This window comes from Palaemon carinicauda, chromosome 10 (genome assembly GCF_036898095.1).
Source record: "Palaemon carinicauda isolate YSFRI2023 chromosome 10, ASM3689809v2, whole genome shotgun sequence".
NCBI classification, from domain to species: Eukaryota; Metazoa; Arthropoda; class Malacostraca; order Decapoda; family Palaemonidae; genus Palaemon; species Palaemon carinicauda.
The window spans coordinates 34,362,959-34,375,458 of record NC_090734.1 but is presented as its reverse complement, the minus strand read 5'-3'; positions in this window follow the sequence as shown (position 1 = coordinate 34,375,458).

Here is a 12,500-nt window from a genome sequence, read left to right as displayed (position 1 = left end):
TCTATTGCCTTGTTGAGCCCATGTAAACATTTGGTGAACTAATCTCTCTTGGGGAGTGTGGAGAGCAGGTCCAAACCATTTCCATCGACCCCTTAACATGATCTCACCCACATATGGCGCTCGCATAATATCTCTTAAAGTTTAACTTTTCAATACTGATCTAATGTTAAACTCACACAATTCTTCTGAGATCTGTGTTCTCAAATCTACTAAATATGTTGGAGACTCTTCAATTGTCATACCATGACTCATTTCCATATAATATACAAAAATAGGTAAACTGATTTTTATATGTAATTTTAAGCGATTTGATTTCCAAATTCTACATAACCTAGCCATAGTTTGATTTTTTTTGTTTAATCTTTAATTAAAACTCAAATCCTAATAACACTGTATTGGAGATCATAATTCCCTAATACTTTAATTGATTCTACCTAATTTTCCTTACTCCTTCCAATGATATTTCATCTTCCATGGCATATTCCATTCTCATCAGCTCTTCCTATCCTCTCTTTCTCTTGAATCCAACCTCTTGTGATATTTCAGCGATTCTGTTAAGCAATCATCGTACATTCTCTAGTGTCTTGCTAATAAGGACAGCATCATAAGGATACTCAAAGTCAGCTAATTTACTATTTTCAGTTCAGTCCAATCCTTCTCCACTGTATCCAACTGTTCTGTGCATTACACAATCCATGAGGAGGATGAACAACACAGTTGACAACACATTTCGTTGAAGTACTACGCTTTTCATTTTATATTAATTTGATATGACTACACTTACATTAACTTTGCACTTACTATTCTCATGAACAGATTTAATCAAATATACATATTATAGAGGAATTACATAATAACAAAGGTCTCTCCACAAAACTTGCTGGTGCACACTATCAAAGGCTTTTTCATATTCCACAAATTCCAACAAAATTGGATTTCTATATTCTACGCATTTTTTTACGTCTCAAAATGAAAATTTTGCCAGTACAGCATCTATCTTTTCCTAATCCTTCTTGTTCATCTATCAGCTTATCATCAATCCTTTTCTTTGCTCTCTTTAGAATGAATATACTATATATTTTCATGACAATTTACGTAAGTGTGACGGAATTATTGCAATCAGTCAAGTCTCCCTATTTTGCCATTAAAGCTAACACTCCTTACTCCCATTCATCAGGTTTTGCCTCTTTAGGGTTATATAAATTATTAATTTTGATATTGTTATTGTTCGTATAGTATTTTATTTTTTCTTGTTTCCATTCCCCACTGGCCTATTTTCCCATTTGTGACCCCTGGGCTTTAAGGTTTTCTAACTGGGGTTGTGCATATATATATATATATATATATATATATGTATATATATATATATATATATATATATATATATATATATATATATATATATATATATATATATATTTATATATATATATATATATATATATATATATATATATGCATATATATATACATACATATATATATATATATATATATATATATATATATATATATATATATATATATATATATATATATATATATATGTGTGTGTGTGTGTGTGTGTGTGCGTGTGTATAAGTATGTATATTAATATATGTATGGGAGAGAGAGAGAGAGAGAGAGAGAGAGAGAGAGAGAGAGAGAGAGAGAGAGAGAGAGAGAGAGAGAGAGAGAGAGAGAGAAAAGTTAGGGGAGTGTAAAACCGAGTGAAAGACGACAACCTGCTTCCAGCAGAAATGAATTTTCTGAGAAGTTCTGATGATTAATGTCGAATCCACATTCCATTATTTGAAGAATCTTATTGAAATAAATAGGGAACGTATGGAGTCATTCGTTTCCCTCGTCTCCTTGATGAAAATGGGGGACGTATTGACTCATCGGTTTCCCTCATCTTATTGAAGAAAATGGGGAACTTGCTGACTCATTTGTTATCCTCATCTTTTTGATGAAAATAGGGAACGTACTGACTCATCCATTTTCTTCAATTTCAAGGGATTTGTACGAGAATAATGCAATAGAATCTGAAATGAAAAAAACAGAAGACGATTGTTACGTGAGCTTAAATTTAGAAATTCCAATTATAGTTCATGTGCGTGATTTACTAATATGGTACAATCAACATTTGCTAATGAGTAATTCACATTTATTTAGAGCATAATTAGGTTTTTCGATTATGCTGGAATTTATTTATATATATATGTATGTCAAGATGTCGTAATACCTGTTTAAGAGTTCACCAAAGAACTCTAATGTGGTTGAAAAAAGAACAAAAGGAAAATATATATAAATTCTACCGAAATTATCAGAAAAAAAAAATCATTTCATAAATAGGTTACACAGATACAAATATCTGAACTTCTTGCGCCTTCATATACTGAATATTCTTTGAAAAGAGGAATTCACATATTAGCATCTTCCCTATATTAAAAAGAGCACGTTTTGTGATATATATATATATATATATATATATATATATATATATATATATATATATATATATATATATATACACACACCTATATATATATATATATATATATATATATATATATATATATATATATATAGGTGTGTATATATATATATATATATATATATATATATACCTATATATATATATATATATACATATATATATATATATATATATATATATATATATATATATATATATACATATATATATATATATATATATATATATATATATATATATATATATATATATTTATATTTATATATATATATATATATATATATATATATATATATATATATATATATATATATATATATATATATATATATATATATATATATCATACTATAGCTCGTGACTGGGGACCAAACATATAATATTATATTTACTACGACTGGCGAGTTAATTCCAAATTTCCTCGTTATCTTTTACATTAAAACTGTTACACTTTAAAAAAATAATAGACGAATTCTGAGACAGGTACATAACCCCCAGACAGCATTATATAAAACATTGAATATCCAAAGGCCTCTTAAGTACACTCAAAACTTAACTGGGTAATTATTCTTGAGTATTATTTAAGACTTACTGTGGATCTTAACAGGATAGGAACGGAATCTGGATCTAATCAATGATGATTGGAATATTACCCTTTTTACAAGAATATACATATTTTATATAAATTTTAACACTAAAAATAATTTACCTAATAACAAAATCAGTCATTGGAAAAATTTAAGTGTGAAAAAAAATTAGAAGGACAAAAAAATTATATGATCTGAAAATTATATATTAACTTGACTTGAATTATTTTATATGAATAAAGCTTATACCAAGAAAAGAAATAATGCATTGTAAATTGTACAATATTCAATAATACAATATTCTAGCCTGACGCTTAATGAAAAATAGAAAACCAGATGGAACAAGTAATATCTAATTTTCCTACTGTCATCCAAGTACAATGAATTAAAAATCACCATAGCTTTTTACGTATCTTTTCGACACATGATTTACTTTGAGGCACAGAGTCACTTAGGAAAGGACATTCTAAGCGTAGTGAACACTTTCAACAACAATACACTGGGTTGCGTGTCAGAGTGAGAGATGTGAGGAAATGTCAATCTCAAGGCTGGTAATCTCTATCCATCTGTCTGTGACCCTGGTGTCCCCTTTTTATATAAAACCTAACTACTACTTCTAGATCATTCCCAAGGATTTGAGAAGCGTGGCGGCCGACTAAGGTGTCAAAGTTGCAAAGTATCGCTCTCTTGAACGCTGCATTCAAGCCACGTATATATATATATATATATATATATATATATATATATATATATATATATATATATATATATATATATATATATATATATATATATATATATTTGTGCGCGTGAGTGTGTGCGTGCATGTGTGTATGTTAGCGTGCGTGTGTGTGTGTGTTTTGTGCATGCAGACTAAATACACTGGTTTACAAAAAAAAAAAAAAAATTGGTCAAAGGCAATCAAAAACGTTCTGGTGCTCGTCGTGTCAACACCACCCTCCTCGCTGCTCCTCTGAGAGCAGCTAACAGGAACCTTTCATTGTTCCTTGCCTTCCTCTCGCCCTATGATTTTCCTTTTTCATTCACGTGAGAGGCCAACAAAATCCAGTTAATGTGAGCACAATTTTGTGCCTGTTAGGAACGAACAACAAGTGTTTTTACAGGCCTTTCTTCTTCCGTGAACATCAGCGTAAGATCGTGCTATTCTTCCAGTGTTTACAGCCACGTGACTCAGTGTATAAGTGCACATTTTTGCGCCTATAAGGAACGAGAACATCGGCGTAAAATCGTACTATTATTGTGCCGTTAGGAACGAACAAAAAGTGTTTTTTCCCGCAAATATCGGTGTAAAGCTGTGCTTATATTCCCTTGTGCCTACAGCCACGTGTCTCAGTGTTTACAGTGAATATGTGCACGATTTTCCGCCCATGGAGAACGAACAATAGGTGTTTTCATAAGCTCCCTCTCCCGTGAATATTGGAGAAAAATCGTGCTTTCTCGCCGACCTCAGGTTATTAAGGAATTTACTCACAAAGACTCAAGTTAAAAGATTCATTTTTACCAAGATTAATCACTTCAATGCTGTGTGAACCCAACAGTGACCTAACCCAGTGGCAACATACCTGATACAACGAATCTATCACCGAAGTCTCCTCTCTATTCAACGGCCAGAAAGCACAAAACCGAAATTTTCATGACCCTCAATTACTAACCTTTTTTTTTTTTTTTTTTTTTTTTTGAGTGCTCTCAACCTCAAAGACAACACAGAACAGCTATTTACTCCGGTGTCTTTCCTGAAATGACCCATAAACCAGTGTGTCAATAAGGGCCTTTGTAACCCAAAGCTCTATTTATTTTATTTCATTCTCTAGAATTAGACAATGCAAATCCAACCTGCCCAACCTAGTGCTCTGTTGCCTGTGCCATTTGACTCTAAGTGAAACAAACCACCTCCCCATTGCATTGCGTGCAACGGACCGTTATCAGCCATCTTTTTCTTCTGCTCTACAAGTCATTTGTGTTAAGTCTCATCGCCCTTGCTGCCCTAACAATGGCCGATGATGGCGCCCAGACCCCTTCTGTAGGGGGCATTAAAAGGAAAAGTGTCGAAGCTATCTCCCCAAATGGTGGGGACTCTTCTAGAACGAGAAGAGACTCCCACACCAGCCAGGGAGAACCTGAAGACGGAGCTTCGGACATTGAACGCCTCCAACTCGACCTTTCGCAATCCGAAACAGGCTCCCCTGACCCGGTACCCAAAATGGACAAAAGTGATAATGGACCAGAGACAGAAAAAGAAGATACTTCAGCAGCCCCTCAACAGGAAACGGCTATTCCTCCCTCTGTCAGGCCCAAGACAGCAACACGGCCTACTGCCAAGCCCGACATAGGCAGTCAAGAGAGTGCACGGCACGCAAAAACAAGGACCCAAGGTAATAGGAGGACCACGGAGAACACGACGTTGAATGTCGCAGGTAAACTACAACCACCAGTTCCTTCCCTAGCTGATCTTCCAAGATTCAAAGCCTCTAGGGATACTAACTCAAACCACTCCCCTAGTAAATTGATAGATCTAGCAGTAAAATCAGGTAAAGAAGCAGGTCGTGCCATAGCTTACACTTACAAAATAACTAACGATGGGAACTTCATCCTCTTTCCCAAGAATGTCGAAACAGTCGAAACCTTTAGGAACTATCGCCACTTTACAGAACTCGACCCCTCCCAAAGAAGGCGAAAAATTTATGTGTATGGATACCCCCTCTATCTTGACTTAGATTTCATCAACGAACACCCGGCCATTTCAGAAGCTGTTCGCAAACAGTACAAGAAGAACAAGCAGAATTTTGATACCACCACAGTTGTATGCACCTTCACAGGCCCCTCCACTCCCCAATTTCTCGATCTAAATCATTGGGGCAAATACAGAGTTGCAGACTATATCCCGCCGCCCACAAGATGTTTTAATTGCCAGCGTTTTGGGCACCACAAGAGTCAGTGCCAACACGAGACTAGATGTGGGGTATGCTCGGAGAAACACGAAACTGAAGTCTGCATCACTAAACACGAAAACAATCAGCCAACCATAGCTAAGTGCCCCAACTGCTCCGCCGACCATCATGCCTGGAACAAACGCTGCCCATCTTTCATCCATGAGCTAAATCGAAAGGGCACCCCAGCACCTTCACGAACTCAAATCAATCCTTCCCGCCCCTCCTTCCGCCTTCACCCATCCCAATCCTACCATCCTCCACAGTTATGCCACCAATCCTACGCTGAAGCTGCAAAACCAGCTATCCGCCCCTCTGGCACCGAACCTCCTTGCACGCCTCCCCATCATAGCCCTGCTCCCCTCTCCCCAGCATGCTCGGACCCCACCCCCTCCTCATCCTCACAGCAGGTCCCTCCACCTGAACCAGATATCGACCCCTCCACCTCTTCCCGTCCAACCATCTCCGCCGGCTCTTCAGGCTCGACCGAGCCTGTCCCTGCGGTACAGCACTCTGCTGGCTCTTCAGGCTCGACCGAGCCTGTCCCTGTGGTACAGCACTCTGCTGGCTTTTTAGGCTCAACCGAGCCTGTTCCTGCGTTACAGCACTCTGCTACCACCTCACCCATACCCAACCACTCAGCAAACAGATTACCCAATAGTAGGCTATCTAAGGAACCCAGCCCAACCTCTCCTTCCCACCCCGATCTCTTACCCTGCTGCTCTTGCATTAAGAAATTGCAAGAAATCACTATAAACCTCCATTCAGCCCTTCATGGGGCCCCTGGGCTCTCCCCAGACTACACGCGCATCATAGCAAACCTGATTAAGGACCTGACCCAATACCATGGATCCTTACAGCAATGATAGCTCGGACTCTGAAGTTTACCTACACACATATGAAACCGGCAAGGGACTTAAAATTATGCAGTGGAACATCGCAGGAGTTAGCAGCAAGTATGCACTCCTCCAATCACAGACTGCCACCCTCAAGCCAGACGTCGTCCTCTTACAGGAGACATTGCTCAGGGAGAACTCACTCTTCTCCTACAAAGGATACACTATACACAAAACTCCTCGCACGGACACAACACGGGGACTACTCACACTAGTAAAAGACACAATACAGTCCACAAAGCTACCGACAATACAGTGTGGAGAAGCTGAATTGCTCAGTGTAGAAATCAGACTGGCCCACACAACACTCATCCTACACAACATATATAAAAGCCCAAGAAAGTCTCTGGAAGCTGAAAACCTTTTTGCTTCCATCTCCGCTTCCAACGCCATCCTAGCAGGTGATCTAAATGCTCACCACCCCTTTTTACACTCTCCAAGTACAAACCCCACTGGGAGGCACCTATACTCCCTCCTTCAGGATTTCCCCAACGTTGGCCTTCTGAACAGGCTACCTGCCAGCACCCACATTGCTGGTGGCACCCTAGATTTAATGTTCATCCCAAGAGCCCTCCACGACACCGCCTCCTGGATGTTACACCCGTCCCTCGCCAGTGACCACTTCGCCATCCTCGCCACGGTACCAACCCCCAAACTCCCACCAATCCCGCCACCCCCCGGCAAGATGGAATCCTAACTTTGCCCAATGGGACATCTTCGAGAGGCACATGACAACATGGGCTCTCAAGCTCGCAGAAAACCCATCTGAGGACCCCACCTTCCTCCTTACGGAGTTTACAAAACAAATCACCCTGGCTGCGGATGCCTCCATGCCCAGGAAAGGCAGGAACCCGCAACACAATCATAAGGACGCGTGGTACTACTGCCCGCGCATAAAAGAAATGAACAAACGGATAAACAGGACAAGGAAGCTCTTCAGACGGCACAGGACTGATGGGCTACTCCTTCTACTGAGGGAGCTCATAGCCGAAGCAGTTCAAGTTGCCAACGAAGTAAAAAGGGAAAAATGGCTCCAATGGTGCAGCAAAATTTCACAACAAACATCTCTCAAAGCCATCTGGGCCTGGTTTAACAAGGTCTCAGGATCCAAAAGACACCAGACCAAGCCCACTCATCCTCAACCCCATCAAGAGGCAATGAACATAGCTCAAACCTTTGCAAATCGATCGAAATCAACTAACCTATGCCCAGCTACCCAGGCCAGGCAGGAACAACTTCGGCCTAGAAGAAATGACCTAGTTAGAGCAGCCTGCAATGAACCGTCATGCACTGATGCGCTCTACACTTCGGCCGAACTTGAGGCTGCCCTAGCTAAATGTAGAGACACGGCCCCTGGTGCCGATGGCATCACTTATTCGATGCTAAAGCATCTTGGCGAACCTGCCAAAAATAGCTACCTACACATAATTAACCTAACGCATGCTCAGAATATCAGGCCCGAACCATGGAACAAACAGGACACCAACCCAATACCAAAGCCTAAGGAAATGAATGCCTATCGTCCCATTGCCCTACTCAGCTGCACTGGTAAGGTAGCTGAACGGATGGTCCTCCGGCGGCTTCAGTGGGCGGTGGGCCCTTTGCACGACAGGCTCTATGCCTACACGAGAGGCATTGGAACACAAGAATGTCTAGCTGATGTCATGGCCACAGTCAACGGAAAGAGCGCACTAGTTGTTTTCCTTGATCTTGAGAAGGCCTATGAGCTAGCCAGCTCTGACGCCATTCTGACATCACTGGTCCTCAAAGGCGTCAGAGGCCACCTCCTTGCGTGGACGCAGAAATATACCCAAAACAGAGTAGCTAGAGTTACTTTCCAGGGAGCCACGTCACCATACATACCACTCGAAAATGGCACTCCACAAGGAGGGATATTAAGCCCCTTCTTATTCAATGTACTCATTGAAAACATATTGAAAGAAGACTACCCGGAGGGCATTCAAATCTTCATCTACGCAGACGATATCTGCGTTGTCTGCCCACACATAGTCAACAACAAACACCGTAAAATGCAAATCGCCCTAGACACCATTGCAGCAAGCTGCCAGGTCTTAGGACTGAAAATAAACCCGAACAAGACCAAAGCCATGGCTATCAAGCACTCTCAACCACCCCCTCCACTAAACCTACTAGGAACGCCTATTGAATGGGTCAACAACTTTACCTACTTAGGTGTTAACCTCAACTTCAGGCTATCACCCACCCCCGAAATAACGCTCCTCAAGCACAAAGCCAACAGCCGACTGAACGCACTCCGACGCATCACGTCACTAAATCAGGGTGCAACACATCACATTCTAAGACTCTTCTACATTCAGGCTGTACGCTCTTTGGTAGAATATGCAGCCCCTGTTCTCACTACCCTCAGCCCTACACAGGAAAAGTCCATTGAAGTAATTCAAAATAATGCCATGAGGACCATCCTCGGTGCCCCGATTTGGACCAGGCTCTCACTGCTTCGAGCCGAAACCCATCTCCTGCCACTCACAGATAGGATAAACTCACGGAACAGCTCTATAATCTTCAAAACTTTCAAGACCAACCGGAACTGCCCACTCCATAACAAACTTCAAGGCCTAATCTCTCTTTCAGAAGATTTGGCCCCTCCTCACACCTATGCTGGCCGTCTTATCACAGCCCTAAGATCCAACGGCTCTCAGACAATGCTATCTACACTCAAAAAAGACACCTTCCACCCGGACTTTTCGGAAAAACCCCCCTGGATTCCCAGCCCAATCAAGTACCACTACACCACCCTCCCGTTCTCCAAGGCGCTATGCCCACCAGCACAGGCCTTTAGAGCAGCCCTTGATTCGATCACCCTCACGCTCGCAGACAATGTGTATTATACTGACGGCTCTGTAGACAGGGAGGTTCCTGCGGCAGCTGCAGCAGTCTACTCCCCACATTTCTCGGACTGCTGGAGGATCTCCAACAATGCCTCCACACTCCAAACTGAATTAGTTGCCATACTCAAAGCCCTCACACATTCACTCACCAGTCAAGGTAACACCACGATACATACTGACTCCAGAGGAGCTTTGGCAGCAATCAGGAGCCAAGATATCCGAGAAAACACACTCATCATCTCCTCTATCAGACAGATAGCCCACACACATGCTCTCCAGAACCGACAGATCACACTAAATTGGATCCCCAGTCATATAGGTATACTCGGTAATGAAGAAGCCGATCGATTAGCAAAGCAGGCCCTCCAAGTCACCACTATCAGCATAACCCTTAACCCATCGCATGAACAGTTCAAATCAGCAATGAATGCTTACTGTCAAACACAACTACATAGCTCCATCAGACAAGCCCTATTTGCCTCGTCAAAATCAGCAAAATGGTATATCAACACTACCAGCCTGGCACCACATGATCTACCAAAGAACACGCCCCGCAAACTAGCAGTAATCTACCACAGACTAAGGTTAGGGTACCCCTGCTCATGGGAAATCATCAACCCTGAGGGTAGGCAATGCAAGTACTGCGAAGCTGTTCCGGCACTCCCACTAGATCATTACCTCTGCCACTGTCCAGAAACCACAAATCTGAGACAAAACCTCGGCCAAGGAGTGCCACATACTGCAGAACATGTGACTGCCCACATTCTCAAAAACATAGAGACGCTTGCAGGTTTTCTGCGATCTTACCCCCCACCTAGGTAAGAAGAGTCTCTCCCAGCCTATGCAGATATCAATTCTCAACCACCCTTAGCCTTCTCTCCTTGGTTAAGGCTTTCCTCCGCCCTTTTTTGCCCTCTAACGCAAATCACTCCGCTCCTCTCCCAGCCCCTCTAACTCACTGGGACCAAGTTCTATAACCTTTCACCCTTAAAACTTCATCTCAACTCTTTAGCCCTCAACAGGACCTAAACACTGGGTCTCTCGACCCTGCCTGCTTAAAGCAGGTATTCATATAAGAAAAATCCTTTCGACTCTGTCCCTGGCATGCCAGAGCCATACCCAGTGACACCAGGCAAGCTGTAATAAGCACTTATGCCTAAAACTGCTTCTTTCCCCTCCCACCGAGAACCCTTCCCTCCTCTCCCAGTCTCTCTAACTCACTGGGACTAAACTCTTTAATCTTTCACCTTTGAGCTTAATCTCATCACTTTGGCCCTAAACAGGCCTAAACACTTGGTTTCTTGACCTTGCCTGCCTAAAGCAGGCATTTCTATAAGTAAAATCCCTTGACGCCGCCCATGGCCAGCCAGGGGCTTAATCAGTGCTGGCCCTTGGGCTGAGCAAGCTCGCAACATGTTGCGAAATCTAATTGACCTTTGCAAGCAGCAATAAGTACTTACACTTAAAACTGCTTCTTTCTTCTCCCACTGAAAACCCTCCTTTCCTCTCCCAGACTCTCCTACACACTGGGACTCTTTACTATACAGCCTTTCCCTTACCACTATAAAACCTCTTTTCGCCCCTAACTAGGGAAAAGAAAAAATATACTTCCAGGCCCCGCTGATCGTCAACCACCACACCTACCCGCCGGGGAAACCACCTAGGGGCTAGACGCACCGTCAAAAAGCCCCTGTCCGGAGAGAAGCTCCGGGCAATCTAAAGAAGAAGAAGAAGGTCAAAGGCAAGAATGGGGATAGGTGTTTTTTGCTATTTTGGGTGTGCTGAATTCAAATTTATAACTAGTTTTGCTCTATCACCTCTAGTTTTCTGGCTTTTAAATAGTCTCATTTTAGTATAAACAGAGAATATATGTGCACATTTCAAGAGTTGCAGCACCTTATAACAGATAAAACAGGATAGATAAGGAATACTGATTGAATCAATATACTTGGATGACACAATTTCACAATTCATAGTACCACAGACAGTCAAAAGTGTGTTTTCTTAAAAGATCTGGTGTATTTTGTCTCCGGGATGTCACGCAAGAGCATCCAGCAGAAGTCTCCCATCATGCCGAGGTTCCATTTGCCTTGATAGATGTTCTCCTTCTTCGTAATGTCTTGGTGGAATCTTTCTCCATGCTAACCACCCACTGCTCCAAGGTTTTGCGGGAAGAAGTTGAGGTGGGAATGGAGAAAATGAATCTTGAGTGACATTCGGCACCCCATATCCTCGTAAGACTTTAGCAACTTTTCAATACAGGCTTGGTAATCTGGTAAGCGTGTGTTACCAAGGAAGCCACTGCAGACCGACTTGAATGCTTACCATGCTCTCAGTTCCTTTAAGTTAAGAAGCTCCTCAAAATCAGTAACCTTCAGCACTTCTCGGATCTAAGGTCCGACAAAGGTGCCCTCTTTGAGCTTAGCAGCACTAACACCTGGGATCACAGTAGACAAGTGTTGGAAGGCAGCACCATTTTTGTCCAACACCTTCACGAAATTCTTCATCAAACCAAGCTTGATGTGAAGAGGAGGAAGAAGCACCATATTCATGTCCAACAGACGATTCCCCTTGACGCTGTGTTTACCAGGAACAAAAGTGCTTCTAGACCCCCGGTCTTTCTGCTTGTAATGATGGGATACAGCTCGACTATCCCAGAGACAGAGAAAACAGCATTACTTTGTGAAGCCAGCTTGCATACCCATAAGAAGACCAATGAC